This window comes from Melanaphis sacchari, unplaced genomic scaffold (genome assembly GCF_002803265.2).
Source record: "Melanaphis sacchari strain LSU unplaced genomic scaffold, SCAv2.0 Contig60_pilon_pilon, whole genome shotgun sequence".
Classification (NCBI taxonomy): domain Eukaryota; kingdom Metazoa; phylum Arthropoda; class Insecta; order Hemiptera; family Aphididae; genus Melanaphis; species Melanaphis sacchari.
The window spans coordinates 508,367-531,929 of NW_020271429.1; the positions used below are offsets into that span (position 1 = coordinate 508,367).

Genomic DNA, 23,563 nt, shown 5'->3' on the forward strand with positions numbered 1-23,563 from the left:
TAAACCTTTGCATCTTGGCAGATTTTGAAGATACTTTAAAAATAAAAACAAATTGAAATTGTGTTGAATAGGAAGCAATGTGATAAATATAATACGTATACACTGATTACTTCAAAAAGTACTAATTTAATTGAAAAAAATAATTTTATTTAACTTAAAGCGGGTTTTGGAAAAAAAATTACATTTCTACTCATTTTTTTTTATTGTTATAATTTTTTTTTTTTAATTTGAATAAAATATCTATTTTTTGATTTCTTATCACTAAGAAAATTATTATTCGGTGTATTTTAATCCATAGATTTTGAACAAGTAGTTTTTTTGATAATTTTAATTATTTAAGATTTGATGAGTGAAGAAGTGGACAAATATTTTACAGGGTTAATACTTAATAGTTAATACTCCTGCTTAAGTTATCACCACTCAGCTATGCTTAATAAAGCTTTCAATAACTACTTACGTAACTCTTAAAATACTCGTCTGAAATTAAATGTTTATGCATTGAAGTACTCAAAAAATATTCTGTTTTAAAATAAGGGATTAAAAAGTTATAATCGTATAAAAAGATTTTCAAATACATAAAATTGTTTTAGAAATAATATGAGTGTCTTACGTTAAATGGATTACCTATTCGGTGTTTAATGACAATTATTTAATGTAGGTTATATTGAGTTTTCGAGAAAAATAGAATTCAATCGAACGGTACATTTGAATTTGTGTGGCACTGTATGTAATCGATTCGTTGTTGAAACCATAACAACAATAATATATAGTTATTATTTCCTGAATGCAACGAGTACCTAGAGGATTAAACAATTCGAATGACCGCCATCGCTTGTCGTATGTTATAATGTATACACTATACATACCACCTGTCTCGCGTGCAATATTAAAACGATTCTAATGAACCGACTTGCACGGTCTAGTTGTTGCACAACGATTTCCATCGATAGATGATAATTTTAACCACTATTATGTTATTATTAAAAAGTATACGTTTTCATTGAAAACTCATTATTTTCCACCATGTGCCTGTATCCAACTCGTATCCCGTGTACACGTTCAAATCTCACAGTGGTTTGAAAAATATTGAAATTGTATTTATTCAAATGCCGCACGTGTAGAAAAAATCGGTTCAAACCATTGATTCAACCATTGCAATGTGTCTCAGATTTCGAAAAACTGTGCAAAAGTGAGCCGCGTAATTTTAAGACATTTGTGTATGATCCGTTTAGCGTAAGAAACATATTATTTCAGAAAACATTAATGTTTTTGTAAATTTATTTTGAATAATTTAATAATTAAACAACATTTTTGGAATTTTTACGCCATCATCATTATTTAATATTTCTATTCCTTTGAATAATAACATACATTTTTAATTTCATATTTCAAAGCGGAATATTATTCGTATAGATAATACAAAGATTTCAATTTATAAAAATCAAATTTCGGACGTATAGTTTAACAGCTATAAATGTTTAAGGTTTCGATAAGTGGTGTGTTGACTTGCAGGGGTAATCCGACCATTGTTGATTCACTACTCCACCCAGTTCAAACCTAAGTGTTTATAACTTGTAAGTTACTCGTACAAAATTCAATATTTATGTATTGAATTATTAAAATACTCCAAAAAATATTAAGAATTTAAACAATAAACTAAAAATTCATATTCCTATTCTAAATAGAAAATTATTTAAAAATAATAATGATGAAAATAGTAAAACATATTTTTATTTTAATATTTTTTAACGATTTACGTAAAAATATAAATGTCAGGACCAGTGTATTGTACATTAAGTATCGGATGGGTGGTCACTATAAAGTATTTAAAGTAAAGTATTTATATAAAGTATTTATTTGAATTCAATGATTTATATATAATTTCAAATAAAAACGATTATACAGTTATATAATCACTCAATATATTTCAAGATATGTTTTTTTTGATACAGTTATTAGCCATTTATTTTATTTTATTTTATGTAGATACAATTTTTTTCCGAAAAAAATGCCTTCATTATGTAATTGGTATTTAATTATCATGAAAACGTATACTTAGACCATTTTATAAAACTTTAATGGTTTTTAACTCAAAATATAACCTATTTTTATAAGTACCCTACATTAAAAATATATTCATGGAAAAAATTAATTGAAAACGTCATTACATTTGGTAAAATTTATAATAATATAATAAATAATACGTAAAAATGTTAAATTTTCATAGATAATGATATCAAATTATAAAAAAAAATAATTAACACCATTATTTATCGTTAAAATATGCAATTTTTTCCAAATTTGAACTTCAAATGCATATGGAAAAAAATGTGCCAATGTATTTTTAATATTTTTACACAGATATAAGAATAATTTATATATAATTTTAGATTAAATTTTAATACAGGAAAAAATTTATGATCAAGATTTAAAGAAAAAGAAATTGATAATTTTATCATATAATAAAAATGATAATATAACCATTTTATTTTTTTATTTTTTTTTTTGAAATACAATAAAGTATCAAAATTTATTTGAGGTGAGGTAATAATTTTATAGGTGAATATTGAATATCATAAATATTCGAAATTTTAATACTCATAAAAAATGTAATTTGGCTTTCCAGTAGATTTTATTCACATATTGAAAAACTAATAAAGAATCTTGAATAACATTTTTATATGTAAGGTATAAAAACAAAAATTTTCATACATTTCCAACTGAAAAAAAATTTAAACATTTTAATATGTTTAAATCGAAAAATTAATGATTTATGAAAAGTTTTATATGGAATATTTAAAAATGTTTACCCACCAAATAATTTAAAATCAAAATTTTTAGAAAAAAAAATTTTTTAAAAAAAATGTTGAATGATCGTGCTTGTAAATAGCCCAAAAGTAATTGAAATATTTTAAATAATTACTACAGTTATTGGTTTTTTATTGTTTTTCCTACTTACAAAATTTAATTTATTTAGTAAATTTAAATTGTTTACTTTCGGTGCTCTAAGATATAGGATTAATATAAATAATTATATCTAATTTTTACCACAAACCATTCTCATTTTTTTTAAATCGAACAGTTCTTATTGCTACAAAAGGTGATGACACACAGAAAAAAATACACAAATCATTGTAAAATCAATATATTTGCTCAAAATATAAAATAATTTCAAAAACACTTAGAGCTTTTTATAATAAATGGCTTATATCAAATAGATCATTTACTATAAAATATATAATATAAAGGCATATTATTTGTGGAGAAATTGAAAAATCTGATCGACGGGATAGCTAATAACGATATTGTGTAAATGACACTTATAGCTTATGACGGGTTCGTGGGATAAACGAGAGGAATTAAGTAGCTTTTCGCATAAATGTTTACTAATTATTATTAGCAAGAGAAACGTTGCTGAAATTTTTGAATTCTCTGAATAAGAATATTTATTTATATATACATAATGATAATATGAATCGTATCGATGGTAAGACATGATTTTTGAACGGTAAGTTTGTTTAACATAAAAGAAAATATCTTGCACATTTTTTATGCTCACATACAATGTATTAAATAATTAAAATATGATAAATATATTTTTAAAGTCAAAAGAATAAAATAAAAATAAATTTAGTACATTTTTAGGTATTTTTAATTCACATATTATTTTATTAGAAAATTCTAAATTCTGTGTGTATTTACTTAAAACTTTTTTTAAAGCTATATGTATTAGTTCATAACACAGTTAAATGCACATAATTTACATAAATCAATTGCGTTAATTTTTGAAAAAATTAACAAACTTTAAAAAATCTTGTTTTTTATTTTTTATTTAATAAGTGAATATACAGACCACTTGTACACTTTTATCCAATGAAGTTGAATTTTGAAAATAGGTACTAATTTTATTTTTATAGATTTGAGATAACGTATATGTATTTACAGGGGAAACTCAAACAATAATTGTACCTATTTATTTACGTATACATATTGTTAAATGTTTTATAAAAACAAAAGTTAACTGATTAAATCCAATTTAATCATACTATACTTTTTGAAAACAGGCTTTTTTTCTAAAATAGCTGTAAATTGTTTTAAGAAAAACATAATTATAACAAAAAGGCTAGTTACTTAATATAATTAAATGAATAAGTTTTATATTTTTAATTTCGTTAATATATGGTTAATGTTAATTCATAATTATGTGCTGGATTGTAATAAATATTATTTAATATTTTCTATATTATGATTATTATTAATTATAAATGTATGAAACTATGCTAATAATAAAAACTATAACTTTAAAAACGGGTCAAGATAATATGATAGACATGCGTTGCAAAAATGTCATGTTTCATTATGTAAAAAATAATTTTTCATTGCGGATTTTCAGGAAAAATCATTAATTTAAGAAAATAATTAAAAAAAAAAAAGTCAATTGAATATAACAAGATTGAACTTATACAATATTATTATATTATGAATAGTTTTAATATTTACATTAATGTTATATTTTTAAAATTACTTTTATCGTTTTTCAACATGCATTAATGTAACAATTATGCACATTTTATTATATTCACATGCATTAATAATAATTATATGTTGCGTTTAATATGTATGTGTGTGTACAAATTGAATTTTACAAAGTTCCATAGATATTGCCAAATCAATTTTCACAATACGTCAAATAGTTTTTTTTAAATATTAATTGTTATTTTTAATTTTTCTGTTTCCACACAAATTTACATTTGGTATTTATTAAAAAAAAAAAAAACAATAACACTAACAATCAGTATAGTAACATAGTGTATTAAATGAGTGAGTTGGAACACGCGCTGGTTCTGTCACATAATTCTACACTGTAAATTAAATTAATCATTGGAGGTACCTAAAGACGTGGGATTTATCATTATTTTAGTATTTCATTCTAAAAGTCAAAATTTATCACACATTTTGATGGTATATGGTAAATTAAGCAATATTTGGCACATATAAATGCAATTTATCATTATTATCAATGTTTATATTCTAATAATAGAACATTTTGTTTGTTATAATCTATGGACTATAATTCACAAAGTAACACATTAATATAATTTTAATTTGTTTATGTTACTTAGAGACTATACTGACTATAGAGTAATAGGTACTCATTTAATATCGTTATATTATCTTTTAACACTGGTCAAAGAAGCGCAGATATACATTTCCTAAGTTTATAAAATTAAATGAATATTTAAATAATCAACATTAAGTTAACCTAACCATTGGTTGGTGTATTCATAAAATCTATTTATTATACAATTGTTATAATATTATCATAGCGAAACAAACATATATATAGGGTATGTTATTGACGAATAAGATTCTGTCGGGTTTTCATCCTTGCCAATCTGAATTATTTACTATTGTTCCCATAATAATAATAACGAGAACTGTAACGCTATAGTTATCGACAAAATTTAAACCTCATCAGTCAGTGAGATTCAACTAATCGTCCTTTGGTTGGCTAACATAATATTTTGTTGAATTAAGTTTTTAATCAATCTTAAATAATAGTCTAATTATCAAATATTTTTGACTTCGTGACGAACGCGCGTGTGTTAAATTAAAATTAAATTCCTCCCAAATTACGATAATATCTGAAATAGCAAATTATAGTTGGTTTCTCGATTTACTTTAACTTACATCAATACGTTTAATTTAATGTGTTATTAATAAACTTAGCTGTAGTTAGGTAATTATCTACATAATTAATATTTATAACTGATATATAATATAATTAAATAATAATCATTCCAATTTGAAATCTATAAAAAAAAATATTTGACTACAAAATAATTTGAAACAATAGATTTACTAGAATGCTTATACATATACGTTTATGATATCTTAATAAATTATATACATCGAAATAGGTTAGAACTTAAAACTACATATCGTATTTTATGTCACGCTGTTTGAATTTAAGTGAGATTAAACATGCTATTTGATTTATTTGCGATAAGCGTGTGTATTATGTATTGTGTATTAAACGTGTATTTTATATTTATATATGAAGATGCATAGTACATAACTGAGTAGAACAGTTTTATAACATCGCAGTGTTTTAGAATAGTAGATTTCAGATGTTTATTTATAAAAGTTTCTATGGATAAATGTGGATGGGATAGGTATCTACGTGATCTCACAATGACGCATTGTGTGACAACAAAATTATCATATAAATGAAATACATACTCAGTTGGATGATTATTTGAACAGCAAAAACTCATTTCAAAAAGTAGTCAAGCTTTTGAAAACATTTTGATTTAAAAAAAAAAAATAAAATACTTAAAAAATATATTACGACAATAAATAGTTTAATACTAAAAAAAAAAAAAATATATTCTAAAATTCCGCAAAAACTTAAAATTTTAAAATATTAAAAAAATATATATTTTAAAATATGTTAATGTTTTTATAGATTAACAGTTTTTCTATTATAAAAAAAAAAAATTCCTATATAATGTAATTCAGTTATTATCTCAAAAAAAAAAAAAAAAAAAAAAATGTACCTATTATTTTATTTTATAAATAAATTGTATTAAAGAGAAAAATTTTTAATTTATATTTAACTTAAATATAATAGCCAAATTTATTAACATAATTTAAAAAAAAATACTTGACTGAATTATAGGTAGGTACATAGAATAATATATGTAACAGGAAACTACCCATTAGTAGCATCTTTAACAATTTTATTATTTGAATAGTAAAGTTTACCGAATGTCTTGAATACACTTTATTCCATTGATGTTAAAACAATTATTTTTATTTGTAATAACACTAATATATTATATTTTATTTATCGTTTAATTGTCTTAAGCTACTAATATGAAAGTCTCCAACCTTTATTACTGAATTAAACCCATATACATAGGTTAGGCATGTTGCTCACAAGATTTAGAAAACCAGTCAACTTAAATGCTAATATACAGATAACTAAACACGTCTTACAATGATTGTGGTTTACAAAATTCCATACAACCGTACGATGGAAATCTTATTCATGTATACGAGGTCTGCATACGAATTCTATTTAAATTCAAATGGCTTTCATACACACAGATCCCGTTTAAATAATAATAATAATAATAATAATGATAATTATAAAAAACAATAATTTATGAATGAGATCAAAAATGTTCAAATACAATACATAATTATATTCTTTCATTACTATACATAATAATATAAAACATAAGAGTTTTGAAAAGCATCTGCTATCATAAACTTAATAGCAATGATAGTACTTACTTACTTATATCATCAAAATAGTCCTGACTCAAAATTGATGATTTATTCAAAATAAAGAAAAATTATAGATTAATAAATAAATAGGTACATTAAACAAATTTCTAATGTACAGTATTGAGTATATTCTTCAGAATTTAATTTAATCCTTATACATAATGATTTAATTTTTAAGTATAATATATATATTTATTTTTATGAATAAATTTATTAGGTAGTAAAAATCTATTTTTTGTTTCAAAATAATGTATGGTTGCTGAACAACAGAATCATTTTAGTCATATTATTCTCTACAGGCTACAGCTATTGTGGAAAAATATTTTGATATTTTATGATATAATTGAAATAATGAATTATGATATAATATGTATGTCATCTAACAAAATTAAAATACTTGAATTAAAATCATTAATCAAATCCTATTAAATCTAAACGCATACTCAGTTGGGATTAAAGTTTAATCTCCTTAACCATTATTAATTAGCCATATTTAGTTAGATGTTACAATAAATTATCATAAACGTATTAATTTCATATACGTTTGATCGTATTTAATTAAAAAATAACAGGAACAATTTGTATTAGGTCATTATGTTTATAGTTACAATCTGTATACTAATTTTATCATGTAATATGTTGTTAATTATTAAATCCATTCCATAGATAAAAACTTGATTAAACAAATCAAACGGAAAAATAAATATGTACTTATTAAGTTATCGATAAAAATCTCAAGTCATTAAAATAAAATTAAAATAAATTCATTTTATATTTTATTTTTTGTTTCATTCATTAAATCAAAACATACAAGTATTCACACACGTTATAGGATAATAAAAAATAAATTTAAATATATAAGTTTTTTTAACTCTCAATGATGTGAGAAATTTAAGATCACAACTAAAACTGTTTCAGGTAAAACATTTGACATAGTAAAGTCATATGATTGATTTTTACAAATTTCGAAAAATAGTAATAACACAACTTTTTGACGCATCGTTCATAATTTTAAATACTATTGTTAACGTTTATTTTGTTCATCACGTACAATCGTTACTTTCTACTAACTAGTAGCACATACTACTAAAGATGGTTACCTAATACAGTTGTTTTCAATAAAATATAGAATTTTGATGAATTACTTAAACACTTGTGCGTATAATTTTAAAAACATCCAATTGTTTTAATCTGTGGATAGGTATTTTGAAGTTTATCCGTAAAGTTTTCAAATCGAAATATGAAAGAAAAGTTAAAACAAATATTCATAAAGTTTTAATTTATGCTTAAGGGTTTATCGGATTGGGAAAGTTTTTTCAAAAGACAAAAATTTCCAAGGCCAATACGGTTATTTATAGTTATTTAAGAATTATGAAATTTAATATAAATTCAAACAGATGCATAATATTTTACAATAATAATATGTTGCTATTCGAAGGACAATTATTAATGTATGTTATTATGAAATATATTTTTTAAGTCGTAAGTATGATAATTAGGGACCAAATTTATATGCAAATGCATAAATGTATTAGAATAAGCTTTTTGAAATCTGATGAAAATTGTCTTCGATTTAAATCGTTCTTGTTAAAATAACACTAATTGTATTTTACATATTTTGTTTATTCCAACTGTTTTACTTATTAAACGCATATTTGTTGCTTGATAGACTAAGGTGTATTAATATTTACAGCACATATATCTGTTTTTTGTTGTATTCTCTCGTTTACAGCCACATAATATCAATAAAATTACAACTGGTCGGTATTGCCAAAGATAAGATTACATTATCTTTTGCAGCATATATATATATAGATAATTTTTTTTCACTTTATATTAATGTGGACTAATATTTTATAGATTGAAGACAAAGAATATTAAATGGCGAAGATGAAAAAATACTTTTTTTTACGTTTAAAACCTTTTTTTAATACTTAATTAATTAATACTTATTTTTGCATATTTTTAAACAAAATATTTTCGATTACATTTTTAGTGCATATATTTTAGCATATTATTATAGCATTTTTTAGAAGCATATTTTAAGAATTTTTTGTGCAAATAAATCCGGTCTTTAATTATAATGTTAGTACTTGATTTAATATCAGTAGGTAACCAGAAAGAGCGATAAAGCTAAGCAAAATCAACGATGGGCAGAGAATGTTAATTTTTAATCATGGAGTATGACTAATTTCAATATTTAACTAGTTCTTATCATAGCCAAATTGTATTTATTTTAACAATTATTTACTATTCCATTAATATAGACAAGTTCTATGAGTGACTAGTGTATATTTTATTGAAAGCTTTTATTTATAAATTATATAATATTATGAAATATTCATAAACTTAAATCATCGATTTATTTTTACCTATCACTAATGCGCGTACCTAATCTGTGTATAGGTGTCGTTAACTTCCATCCACCGACACGGGTCAGAGAATTGGGTTGAGCATTTGTTACAATACAAAGGTAGATTAAGTGAACAAATAATAATATTACAACCGGATTTCGTGTAGTGGTACATATATGTAGTTTAGTTCGTTAAATTATAATTAATGCATGTATTACATTATGCGTTTTCAATCATATATTCATACGTATATGTATGGTGGACAGCGATGCGTTCTAGCGTTTGCTATGGTATGAGATAATATCAAAATAAACAATATTGGGTCTATAGCTATAGTATAGTTGGTAATATAATTTATTTAATGGATTTCTATTTTATCATACCATAGGCGTGCAACGACTGAATATTATACAAATATAGAAATAAGATGTATAATGTGGTAGAGACAAGACACTGCCGCTAATATCCGATTTTGCCTTTTATCAGGCCTTGACGTTAGTCGTGTCATTATTTTCGGTTAGTATAGTATTTTATTTTTTTAATTTACATTTTTACCAACTGAATGTGACAATTTTTATATTTAATTAAACATGATTGTATTATATATGAATGAGATTTTCAAGTATTAAAATTATTACATACAGTTGTGTGAAAAAAAATTTGCCTGCATGAATATTAAATATGTAAAAATTAAGCTTAAGTTATATATTTTATAATTATATGATATATATTAGAAAAATTTATGTGTGAAAATATAATAATAATAAAAGAAAAAGAAATTGTTATACATTTTGTATATATATCGCCTTCAAGAAGAGTAATATTGCGGTAGTAAAATTGTTATTTTTTTTTAATAAAAACCTTACTTTGTATTCTGGTTTTTTTTTTTTTTTTTGTATATATTATTGATAATATTTTACTCATATTGGTAACTATTTGAAAATTTGGCTTTTTATAAATATGCAAAAAAATGATAAAAATAAGAATTTAATAAATCAATACATACCTATTATACGAGTACATAATATATTATATAATATAGTAAATTTGTCTTAGAGAAATATTATTTCACTACCTAATTCGAATAATTCTTAAGCCTTTTTTTTTTTTTTGTCTATTCAGACGTGTAATATTAAAAAAAAAAATTCATGATTTTATATTATGTACCGATGGATATACGTGCTTACACGAGACTGGTGTTTTTCGAATTACTATTTATATTAATCTAAAAGTAGGGTTTTTTTTTTTTTTTTTAAACGAAAAATATACCTAATAAACCAATAACTCATTCGTAACTCGTTATTTTAAAACGACATAGCACGCTATATTGTGTTACTTGGCAATCAAGTTTTCGTCAGATACGACCGAATGGGACGCGCCACAAAGTGACATTGTTACATAACTATAAACCCGTCAAGACCAGATCGTACTTATATGATTATTACGGTATTATGCCGTTCACAAGATACGAATGGCGATAAAATATGGCTACGACCACGACGCGACTACTCATAAACGTTCGTCACCGCGACACGTTCCGCTATAGGACCGATGGGAGTTTTTAATTGAATTTACGCGTACGCGGTGGTGGTGCACGATGATTGCGTTATAGAAAGCATAGCGTATTATGCATACATCCGTATGTACAAGATATAATATTATTATTATTATTATACAACCACTTCACTGTATGTATCCGCCGCACATCGACTGCGGAGCGTTGCGGTCTCTTTCTCCGTTCCTATCTCTTTCTCCCTAGGCGCATCTCGTTCTTTCACCCTACCACGGCTATACCGTCCCTCAATCCCGTCGCTCGGTCATTATTCGCATCAACCGCGAGCGAATAATAAAGCCTTTGCATCCGTAACTCTCGCTCTAACCACCCGTCGCCGCCATTCGCCATCCCGCCAATCTGTGATCACGCTGAAAAACGTAGATGACGATGACGACGATGACGACGACGACGATGATGATGGAAGTCGTGAAGGGCAGAACGGGACGGTGGCGTTTTAATACTGTAATATAATAATAATAATAATAATAATAATAATAATAAGAAGAAGAAGAAGAAGAAGAAGAAGAAGAAAAAGAAGAACATATACGCGTCGTGTAGGTACTAGTGCGACTAGTGCGAGTGCCAAGAGCGGTGTGGAAGAATGATAGTAGCTGCGCGGGGACTGGAGTTTTCTGTTTCAAACTATACCATGGTAATGATAATAATAATATTCTCAAACAGTTGATTTATTATCACGTTTTATTTCGACGTGTCAATCATCGGCTGAACGCCGCCACCACCACTGCGCGCCCGGCATGACTGCTAAATAATAATAATAATATACCTATATAATGCGTCGACGTGTTGTGACTTTTGCCGCCGACTGTCGTCCACCACCTGAGGCTCGCCCACAATAAATAATAATAATAACAGTTTCGAACACAATGCTCGCGTATATAGGCACCGGTAAAACGATCGATGGTGACACATACAAAATATATGTCGTTTTACCTTTTATAAAATCAAAATACCGGAATATTGCGTTATACGTAACACAAACTCATAATAAATATATACATATATATACATATATATATATATATATATATATATATATACCTATTTTCGTACGAAAAATACACGATATTGATATTGTTGTGACGAAGCTGAGGGGCGAAAAAAATCAAACCGAAAATACCAACAAAGATTTTAAATAGACGACGCGAAAACGTTTCGACCTTTCGGGATCGTGTATTTTAATGAATAAAGTGAGCCATCCAAGTGGAACGCATTTCGATTATTAACCCGAGATGCACGCCAGGTGAATATAATACACGTATAATACGAGCAATACATGATGCCTGTCTGGCCGTCGTTCAGCGTACTTTTGACATCTGCGGTATGCTTTAAATAGCCATAATTTCGTTTAGCAAATTGTGCGCGTACGATCATAAAACTTTTTTATCTTTATCGTTTTCGACAAAAAAAAAATAATAAATAAATAAATTTAGTACAAAAAAAAAAATTAAAAAAATAACTGCATGTAGACAGCACGCAGCTATGTTACGTATTATATCATAACCTTTTTGTGTATTAAAACTAAATTCAAACAAATTGTCCTTTTAATTAATTTAAACAAATTACCTACTAAACTGTCGTCCAAAATTACCTTTGGCGTGTTTTCAACCCTTTTAAAGCACTAAGCTTAAAACACGCACAGCATAATGTTTCATTCGTGTGAATAGCTTCCATTGAAAGTTTCACAAAAAAAAAAAAAAAAAAAAAGAAAAGGTAAACATAAACAAAAGTTGGCTCGTCCATGACTAGAACGGATATAATATTCTTCTGGTCCGTACACGTTCGGTGGCTGCATCACGTGCAGTACCGCGCGCTAACGTAGCCAAAGTGCTGTTCACCGTATAGTGTAGTCGCGTACGTAATGACAAATGTCAAATCCGTTATATACACATTATCCGTCGGGTTGTAAGTGAATTGTGATTATGAGCGTAAATGTATTTTCAGGATATCTAATGCGTGTATCGTACTAGAAGGGCGGAAGGATAATGGAAAAAACGTCAAAGGCGTTTTAATATTAAATCGAGTAAGCTCTAAAAAACCGTGCATGACGCGCAAAACAGTGAATTCAGAGCTTCATATAACACACGCATACCACTGTTTAACAAGCGAGTTAATCAAAAAAACGGAATACGATACGCTGCACCGACCCACACGATTTGTCCGGTCTGCTGTAGCATAGACGATTACGATGCCATCGACGGTTTTTGTGCCGCGCTGATGATGCATCGACAAGAAAAATTACAACGAATATTTTTTTTTTTTTTTTAGTTCTACTGACTGATTCTAACTAATTTAGTATGATAACGATAAAATAAACAGGTTCTTATTTATAATAAAAATTATATTTTTGTATTGTGGTAACACTCAAAAAAAAAAAAAATAAATAATAAAATAATTGAAAAAAACATCTAAAAAACGTTTTAAATTTTCACGATAAAGTTCGTTAATCCATAACGTATATTTTTTCTTTTCATAAATTAAATCCATTAAATTTTTGTTATCGTTTTCATTTTTTGGATGATCTTTACTTTTTTTAAAATATTTATCTGTTATTTTCAATAAATAAAAATTAAATTTCGAACGAGATGTTAATTAATTTTTTGAATAAGTGAACAACTAGCTGAGTAATGGGTACACAGCAAAAGGTTTATTCACTACTCCGCTCTTCAAGTCTTTAAATACTAATAAATATAATTCATTAATTTTTTGAAATTTAATTCTTCTTGATTGGAATTCTGAGAACAATATTCTACTTTAGAATATAGAATTAAAAATTAAAAATTTTCTAAAAACATTAAATTTGTACTTTTTCAAGAAATAGGCATTTACCTTTAAAATAACCACCTTGCACAATCATGTGAAATGTGCATTATTTAATCCGCAAGTACCTTTTATTATACGTGTTTAAGCATTTCGTTAACTTACTTCATTTCGTTGCATTTAATACATAAATACCTATTGTTATAATGATTTATCAATGTAACTCTTAAGGTTAGGTCAACGAGTGAACAGAAAAACGTTTTATTTTCTTTCTTTTAATGTGATTTGAGAAAATTTTTACACGACACACGACGAAGTGGCAGTCGACGAATAAATTGTTCACATAAAGCTGTTCAATATATTATTATTGTACGCGCGTTTACATTATATTATACACGTGTATGCGATGTATATGCACGCTCGCATAAACGCCATATTAAAACAGCCAAGTGACATTAATAGAAGTTGAATGTTGGCAAGGCGGTATGCGTACTTGGCATGGGCTTAGATAACAAATTTAGTTTATTAATGCAATTACATTATAACCGCCAAATATCGGGTACGTAAGTAATATATTTCAATTACCTTATGTGCACATGAGAAAAAAAATATTTCCATGTTATTTTTCATTTCAGTGATTTTATATAACTTTCTTGGATTTTTTATTCATATAAATGTCCTAAAATAATTATATATATATACTCATTTTTTCAGAATATTTTACTTATTTGTATTTCAATTTTCAGTAAAGTGATTTCACACACAAAAATATAGGTAAACACATGTTCCATGTTTAATTTTTAAATCATATTAGAAACCCGAAATACAATCTAATATTGTTTTTTTTTTTTTTTTTTTAAATCTGTAAAATTCAAATACATTCAAATATTAACACATACTAACAAGGAAAAAATCTAATAACAGTGTAAAAGTATAGAATAAAATCTGTAAAATTTTAATAACATAATAATAATGTTATAATTATATAATAATTATTAATTAAATTTCTTAATTTTAGTATTTTCAAATCATCTTAACATTGTGATTTATATATGCCAATAGTATATATTCTTTTTTTTTTTTTTAAATTACGGCTTTGAAACAATTATAATATAATTAATATAGATAACTTTACTATATATATATATATATTGATACTGAATACGTATATTATATTGTCTTTGAAACATAATACAAATTTGTTTGAATTACATAAATTAAATACAAATAAAACTATACCTTGTTAGTTAGTATGCGTATTACATTATTTTATTTAAAAGGAGTATAGGTAAGTAAAATTTAACCATAATGTTTAGTTATTTATTTTAATATCATAATATCATAATTAAATATTGTAATGTTATTCTTCATTATTTTTATTACTTTTCTCTTTTAATTTTTTGGTTATACTCATCCTGCATTAAACATATAAATCACAAAATATTGGTGGTTTATAATTATAGTGTTTTAAAATGTAATTCTATATTTCAATTTATGAACATAGGTATATAAAAATTAATTTTCGAAAGAATTAAAAAAATTAAATCCATATAATATCGTGTTATTTACAAATATTACAATAGTAAGATATTATTTATCAATAAATAAAAGTCTCAAAATACGAAATCGACTATTATTACTTATGAGTATATACGATTAGGTCGAAGATCGAGATTTGAAGATTATAACAAAAATATTATTCGTAATAAACAGAACGATTCCTCAAAATTTCTCACTCCCTTTTTCTTTTATAACTAATTATATTTAAATTAGGGTTTTTGAAATTTTTAACTACATTTAAATAATTTGTTTTATAATATTTATATGATATTGTATTTGCTATTGAAGTGTCTTGTAGTGATACTAATATTTTTACCTTAAATTATTTAGCCGATTTTTTTCTAGAAATTATTTTTATGTCAGAATGTAAGTTTGAATGAGTAGTTTTTAAGCAATTATATTTTGTGTTAAGTTTGATAGGTTTGGATGTTTATAATTTAAAATTAATGATTATTTTAAAACCATAACAATTAATGATAATAATCTATTAATGCAGTTTTTCTGAGAATTTTAGTTTTTAAAAAATCGTATTTTGAATAGATAAATTAGTAAAAATAAGTAAAAAAATATTAAAATATTTATACTTGGGTAAACTATTTTTTAATATAGATACATCAACGTTTAAAAAAAAAAAGATAAACTGCTTAATAATGCTTAATAAATTGTATTAAAAAGTTTATTTCCATTTGAAAAAAAAAAACAAAATTTGAACCACCATTAGACACTTCTAATATTTTATAAAATATAAGTATTTAAAAAAAAACGATCTTAAGTATAATTTAACTTCCAAAAATAGGAATTTAAATAAATAACATTATTAAAGAAAAAAATGATGTTAAAAACTATCGGTGTATTATTTTATGTATATCGACGGTATATATATTTAAACTATACGCTTATTGATAAATAAATGTAATCGTTACATTATTGAAACAATAAATCCTGTATTATTAGATTATAGCACAACATCTTTGATACACTAAAATACGTATAAAGTATAGTTTCAATTTAAAATATTGTGTCATATAAATATAGACCTGATCGATTCCAAACATCGTGGCGTTAGTAAGTATCAAACCAGGTAGGTGAATTGAACATTACTGCAGAAGATAGTCAATTACCATACATTTACGTACATACTAAAATAATAATGATAAAAAATCCAAACTAAAAAAAAAATAAATAAATAAAGTCATTTTATTGTACATAACATTATAATGCTATAATATGATTATATAATATAATTAAATAGAGCAGTATATTAATATTTGTTTTATTCACTACAGCCATCATGGTTATCTGAAGTTATCGCGATCTCAAAATAATATTACCTACTTTGTTTCTTCAGTTCGTAGCATCACATATGATAACTGCATGACCTTTATCGTAATTAAAAACGTAACAGTTTATCAGGATTTAATTTCAACCCAACGGTAGTCTTTTTTTTTAAAGTTTAAAACACATTTTTTAAATATAATTATTAATTATATTATTATGCATGGGTCTAACTGAATTAGATAGTTGGATTTAAAGAAAAATTTAATGAAAAATGTTGTCGATTATTGATTAAAACGATAGTTTGACTTTCATTAAATTTTCCGTATTATAATATAAACCTTCGAGATATAATATTAAAATGGGAAATGGATAATATCAATTCTCAAGGTCAAAATATTTAAAACTACAATTATTTCGTTACTATAATACGATATATATATATACTTACCAGTTACCATAAAATATAAACAAAACAAAAGAAAAACCACTGGTAAGACAGCATGTGTGTGTGTGTGTGTGTATTGTTATTAATTGTTTGTCTGTAAAAAGTCGATCGGATATTTTTCTTATTATCTGTGTGACTGTGTGAGTATATATATATATTATGACACTTTGTGAGCAAAAAGTATAATATATCACTCGAATAGTATATATATATTATTGCCTACCCTTCGTGAACGTCGAATGTCCCACAATATCGTAAAACATTTGTTGTTGTGCGTGTGCAGAAAACGCACGTACAATGATCTATATCGTATGGATATAATTTAAATGCGTACCGGCTAACGATGGTGTATAATTTTACATACATTCTAGCGAGTGACTAAAAAATATTATCATCTAATAATCATAATCGTCTTTGTTTACATCGCCATCGCATAGTTAATAGTTATAAACCAATACAACCATGCGATAAAGCTATATGATTTTATACTGGTTGTACCACACGTAAACTAAAAGCTGAAAATGTGAACCAACTAAGTGATTGAAAATTATTTATTTTTTTGAATATTTTAACCTGACTATTTTACTTATTTTTAATAAATTAAACTTAATTAAATCTATTAATTTAAATAACTTATCTTTTTCCTGTAAAATTTAAAAATAATACGCTAAGTTAAGACTATTAAGTCTTATACATATCTCTAACTATAGTTAAAACTAATTTCACTGTGTTTTACACGATTATTTTAAATAATAATAAACGAATAAAACCTTCTTGGTTAAGTAAATTAGTTGACATGTGCAACTTTAAACTATAAATACTTTAACCACTACTATTGTAATGATAAAGAATATTAAGATTTATTTTAAAAAAATTGAACAGTAACCATTAAAAGTGAGAGTAATTTAAATGGAAATAATAAAAAATAAATAAATAAATAAATAATAATAACTTTATTTAAAAAATGTATGTTATATTTTTTTTTATATTAACTTTAAACTTTTTGATTAAAATATTTGTTTGTTAACCATCAACGTATAACTGAATTTACTGAAATTATTTTATTTTTTTCATTAACTGGCCCACCTTTGTCGAAAACTATACAATTATTTGACCAATTCTTCATTCATCGTAACATCGTGTGCTTACATTTATGTGCGTACTTCCAATTTATCGAATGAGAGAATAACACACGCGATCGAACGACCCTCCAACACACCGTGAATAGGTTCCTGATATTATATTATACATACGAGATTGTTTTATTTGGTTTTTTGTAGTGTACACTGTGCACACCTGTGTATTATGAGCATTCGGATGCAGCGATTCCGTGACGGCATCGCGGTATAAGTGGCCAGCGTTCGTGATAAAACAGAAGAACGCGATATATGTATATAAGTAGTAGACCGAAACGGAAACGAACAAATCAATTTCAAATATTTTACGCGCGTATTGCGATCCTCTTCCCATAATAATAATATCCGGAGTTTTATGGTAAGAAAAAATATAACGAACAATAATAAAAAAAATAAAAAAATATAACGTCTACGATAAAATATCATAGTGTCATATATATCATAAAAACGTACTAGGAAAATATTCATAAATCATCTTCCGATGAAAGTTTACTATTCAAACCGCGATAATATATTTTATTTCGACTCGTCTATCTCACACGATAGCTAATAACATAGCAAAATAAAATAAAAAAAAAATCAAAACAAAACAATATGCAACTTTTATGTTATACTTACTACATTATACAGCATCGGCTGTATAATATTTTATCAGCGTCAAATGCAAAACGCAATAAACCACACCGGATATACACGCGAAAACACAGCTGAGATTGAATTAGATTTTGGAGACCAACATTTTTATACCACTTTAGAATTGTAATTTCGGATTGTAATGCGCTTCGTTCAGTCAAACAAAATAAAAGTTGTACTTAGAGTAGACAACAGAATTTTAGATTTCCATTGGTAGCAATATATGCAAATAACATATTATATAATTAAGTATGGGTTCATAGTTATTATTTTATACAGTATTAGTAAATTATAAAAGTATATATATATATTTCATACGTGTAGAAAATCAAACATAAAATACACAACTCAGAAAACTTTTATTATAATCTCGTGTTGCCAATAAAATATGCAGTGTTTAAAGTTTAGTGTTTAAATACTCCGAAACCTTGTCTTCTATTCTAAATTATACATTATTACTTATCAGCTTGCTAAAAATATAGTAATATTAATATTAATATAATTTAATTTTATGAATTTATGATTCAACATTTTATGTGTATAGATAAATTTTGGAAGAAAATGAAATATAAAAGTATAATTTTTATTTGCACACGAGTTTAATTTTCTCGAAAATAAATAATAATATCGGATTTGACTTTGCTACAATCACTTAATAGTTTGATATTATGTTTATTATCTGTGTTTTCAAAGAACCGTATACAACATGAAACTGTCAATGGATAATGCGTAAATAGATTAGACATACGAGTAATTTAAGTGAATAAGCTACAAATTCGATTACCCTTGAAACGGATAGGTTAGAGTTAAATTCCGAGAAACAATTCAGAACATCGTTTACAGTAAATGATTTGGAGTAGAATTGTTTTCATTAAAACAACAAAACATAATTTATTTACAAAATTTAATATATCAAGCGATACAACAGTAAGTTCTATTTTACACAAAAATAGTTAGATTGAACATTATTAGAAAAAAAAAAACTACATTTTCTAATAAATTTGTAATTCTCTTAAAATGTTAATTAATACTATATAATTATTAAAGATATTTAATGAAAGGAAATAATTACCTTTTAAATTATAATTAAATATAGAAAAACTGATTACTTAAACAAACATTAATGAAAATCCTGGGACTTTGATACAAGATCAAAGTAAAACATTAAAGGTACCTACATACATTCTATATACCTACCATAAATGTTAGTCGATCGACTCATTATTTATGTGAAAGAGTTATAGAACACTAAAACGACGCTCAAAATTAAATTTTTAAAGCACAATACACACGAAACCAATAATATTATTAAATGAAATATTTCTAAAAATCATATTAATTTTTTTAAATTATACTCGAGACTAAAAATCGCATTGTTTTCTAACACTAGGGCTCAAAAAATAAAATTTACCAGGTAAATTCATTGTGTTACAAAAATAAATCAGACATTTTTAAATACGATAATTTAAAATATGTGAATAATACCAACATTTTATAATATTATATAATACGCGCTTAAAGTATAAATAAATCAATATTAATGATACCTATATTATATGTACTTATTTAAATAAATCAATGATAACATTTTACTGGTCGTTCACGAGGAAAAATTCGACAACCGACGATAACAATAGTAGTTATAAGCTGTACCTACAACATAATATATTGACTATTGTGAATAATAATAATAATAATAATAATAATAATATGCTATAATACATATTTTTTGTTTTAAAAAATATTATCTATTTCAAGTATTTTTCAATCGAATACAATGACTTAACATGTCATTATATTACATTATTAGAGTATAAGATTTTTCTCATACGATTTTATCTTTGTATTTATACAGCATTTCATTTTATTAATACGTTCTCATGAAATCAGGTCGTCTAAACCAGAAGTCCATTGACTGTATGCTTCAATGAATTTCGGATATATATCTCGAAAACCACTGTTAAGCTTTGAGAATATATTATTATTTCAATGTTTTTAGTGTTACAGACCATAACGATAATAATTTGAAACAGTGATAAAAAAACCTCGAATACATTAACCGACTTGAACGATAATAATCAAGTCAAGAATGTGATGTACTCGTATACTTTATGAATTTGTGATGTAAAATAACTTACTATCGTTTTGTAAATTTATGTTTCGAAAATCAATTTGATTGATTATAGATACATATTATTACCTATAGATTAAGTATTAAACGGTTCTCAAGTTAAACACTATTATGTCGTGCAATGGACGAGCATACCATTATTGTCAATGATAATATTTTCTTATTCATTCATAATATTGTCTATAATGTTATTTTATAATCGCCTTTTTTTTACTTCCACGTCTGAAAGTAGAAACTTCTAATGAAAATATAATACTGCAGGTTCGTGTCATGGACGTACGAATAAAAATATCAACACAATCATAATAATACATTTTAGATTTATTTTAACTTTTCAGTTTAACCTTTCAAATCAAAAAAGCCATTCATTCAAGGACACACAACACAAAACTTTTTCATAATTCTTCGTGAAACATATTCGTTGACATTTTAACTGAACTAAATTGGCATTTTCATCTTTGAATTATTTTTCTATTTAAAATCATTTGATGTATTTTCCTTATCGTCTTTATTGTGTATATGTGATGATAAATTTAGTTTCACGTAGTAAATAATTTATATATACGCCTGATTACGTGTATATTATATTATTATTATGATATATTTGTGTTTGTGTAGGCGTGTTTTTAAGTACATTTATTTTCCTGTTTTTTTTTTCGTATAAATTCACTTCAGTAATGGTCGTAACGAAAACAAACTTTATAACCCTTCGTCACAGCAATTAAAATAACACGAATTACTATGTTTACGACCAATAGTCGACGACGTTGAAATACTATAGGTACGCACTTTACGACCACGGTAAACTACATAAGTTAATGTCGAACAAGAAATTAAAAGGTTACTCGAATACCATTTTTCGAACGTAAATATAATATTGTAAACGTCATTTAAAAAAACATAATTATAATATAGTTGATAGTAAATTATCAAGTATAAAAAAATACCGCTTGCGATAATCGCACGGTTAAATACATTTTTTTCTGAATCCTGATCAAAAAACAAAACGACCAAAGAGAGAAATCAACTTTTCTGATAAGAGAAAATTATTTTACGCGAAAAAAATAACGATAAATAAACGTACTTACAGTGTTTTGTGAAAAATCAAAAAAGAATCTTAATATACAGGCGTGAGAACACGTAGTGTGTTAAAAAAAAAAAAAAAAAAAAAAAAACAAATTTACGATACGTTTAACACGATTACATCGTAATTATATAATGGTATTCGGAGCATTATTTTTTTAAAACAAAATTATGAAAATGGCAATATTTCCTCTGTCGTACACCATTAGCATAAAATACATAACACACACGGCGGCGTACAAAATAAATAATAACGCGAGTTATCGTTCTGCGCAACAATTATTATCATAATAATAATATAGAGTATCACATAATATTAGCGTCAGCTGCGGCCAACATATTACAGGTAAATAACTGGTGTTTACACGCGTATTCAGGTATCCGGACAAAGGTAGTGGTAACAGTAGTGTATATAAGTACCTGCGTAAGTGCACCGTACAATATGATATACGTATATAATATCTAGTACGTGTTTAAGATCGGACGCTTCTCCGCGAGATCACTGGGTCACGGTGGCACCGGCGGCAATGACGACGATGATCCGGAGAACACAATACTGGAAACCGCATCACACACACACACACACGCGCGCGTACACAAAGTGTTAAGAAAATAATTTTAAAACAGGGGCCCGGTCGTTGGCACTCGCGCGCAAACAAAACGATGTATAACCGACACGCCGACTGGTTTTTCTTCGAGCCGGGAAATGAAGTCGGCCGACGGGGCTGCGAAAACTGGAACCGTCGGTAATTTCAACACGGAAAAACGTCACTGGTTGCAACGGATTCGCAACGATCGCACACGTACGTCGTATACCTAATAATGTATCGAAACAGGTACGCCGACGACGGCGGCGGTTTGATAACAAATAACAATATTACAATATATTTTGTGCCCAAACGATATTATGACATATTATTATTATTAATATTATAATTTATTTTATCCCGACGACCGCACAATGATTATCATATATTATTATTTCGTATAACCGTGTGACGAGACGAAAGTCGTCTCTTAATTATTATTATTATTATTATTATTACTATTTTGTTTTAATGCGAGACGATCACTGCAGTTATCGTCATTTAACGCATTACGTTCCGACGACTCGTGACGCGACGGGTAACGACGAATTTTACGATTATTAAGACTTCGTAATGATTTCACGAGACGACACGACACGAAGACGATGTTCTCGCGCACTTGTCGCGGGATTTCGCGAGCGTGATTACTGCGGTGGGGGGGACCACCGGGCGTTCGACGGGCACGTCCGGCGTGCGTTAGCGGCGACTGACCGCCGAGGAGCACACA

At 26.0% G+C, this 23,563-nt stretch overlaps 1 protein-coding gene across 1 annotated transcript in view; it reads right to left on the reverse strand.

Moving 5' to 3' along the window:
• Positions 1–23,169, reverse strand: part of LOC112600099 (octopamine receptor Oamb-like) — a 74,196-nt gene extending 51,027 nt beyond the window's left edge. Inside the window, exon 1 of the mRNA XM_025347261.1 lies at positions 22,670–23,169. The gene's annotated coding sequence lies outside the window, so the exon portion shown is untranslated. The remainder of the gene's footprint in view (positions 1–22,669) is intronic.
• Between the last annotated feature and the right edge of the window lie 394 nt (positions 23,170–23,563).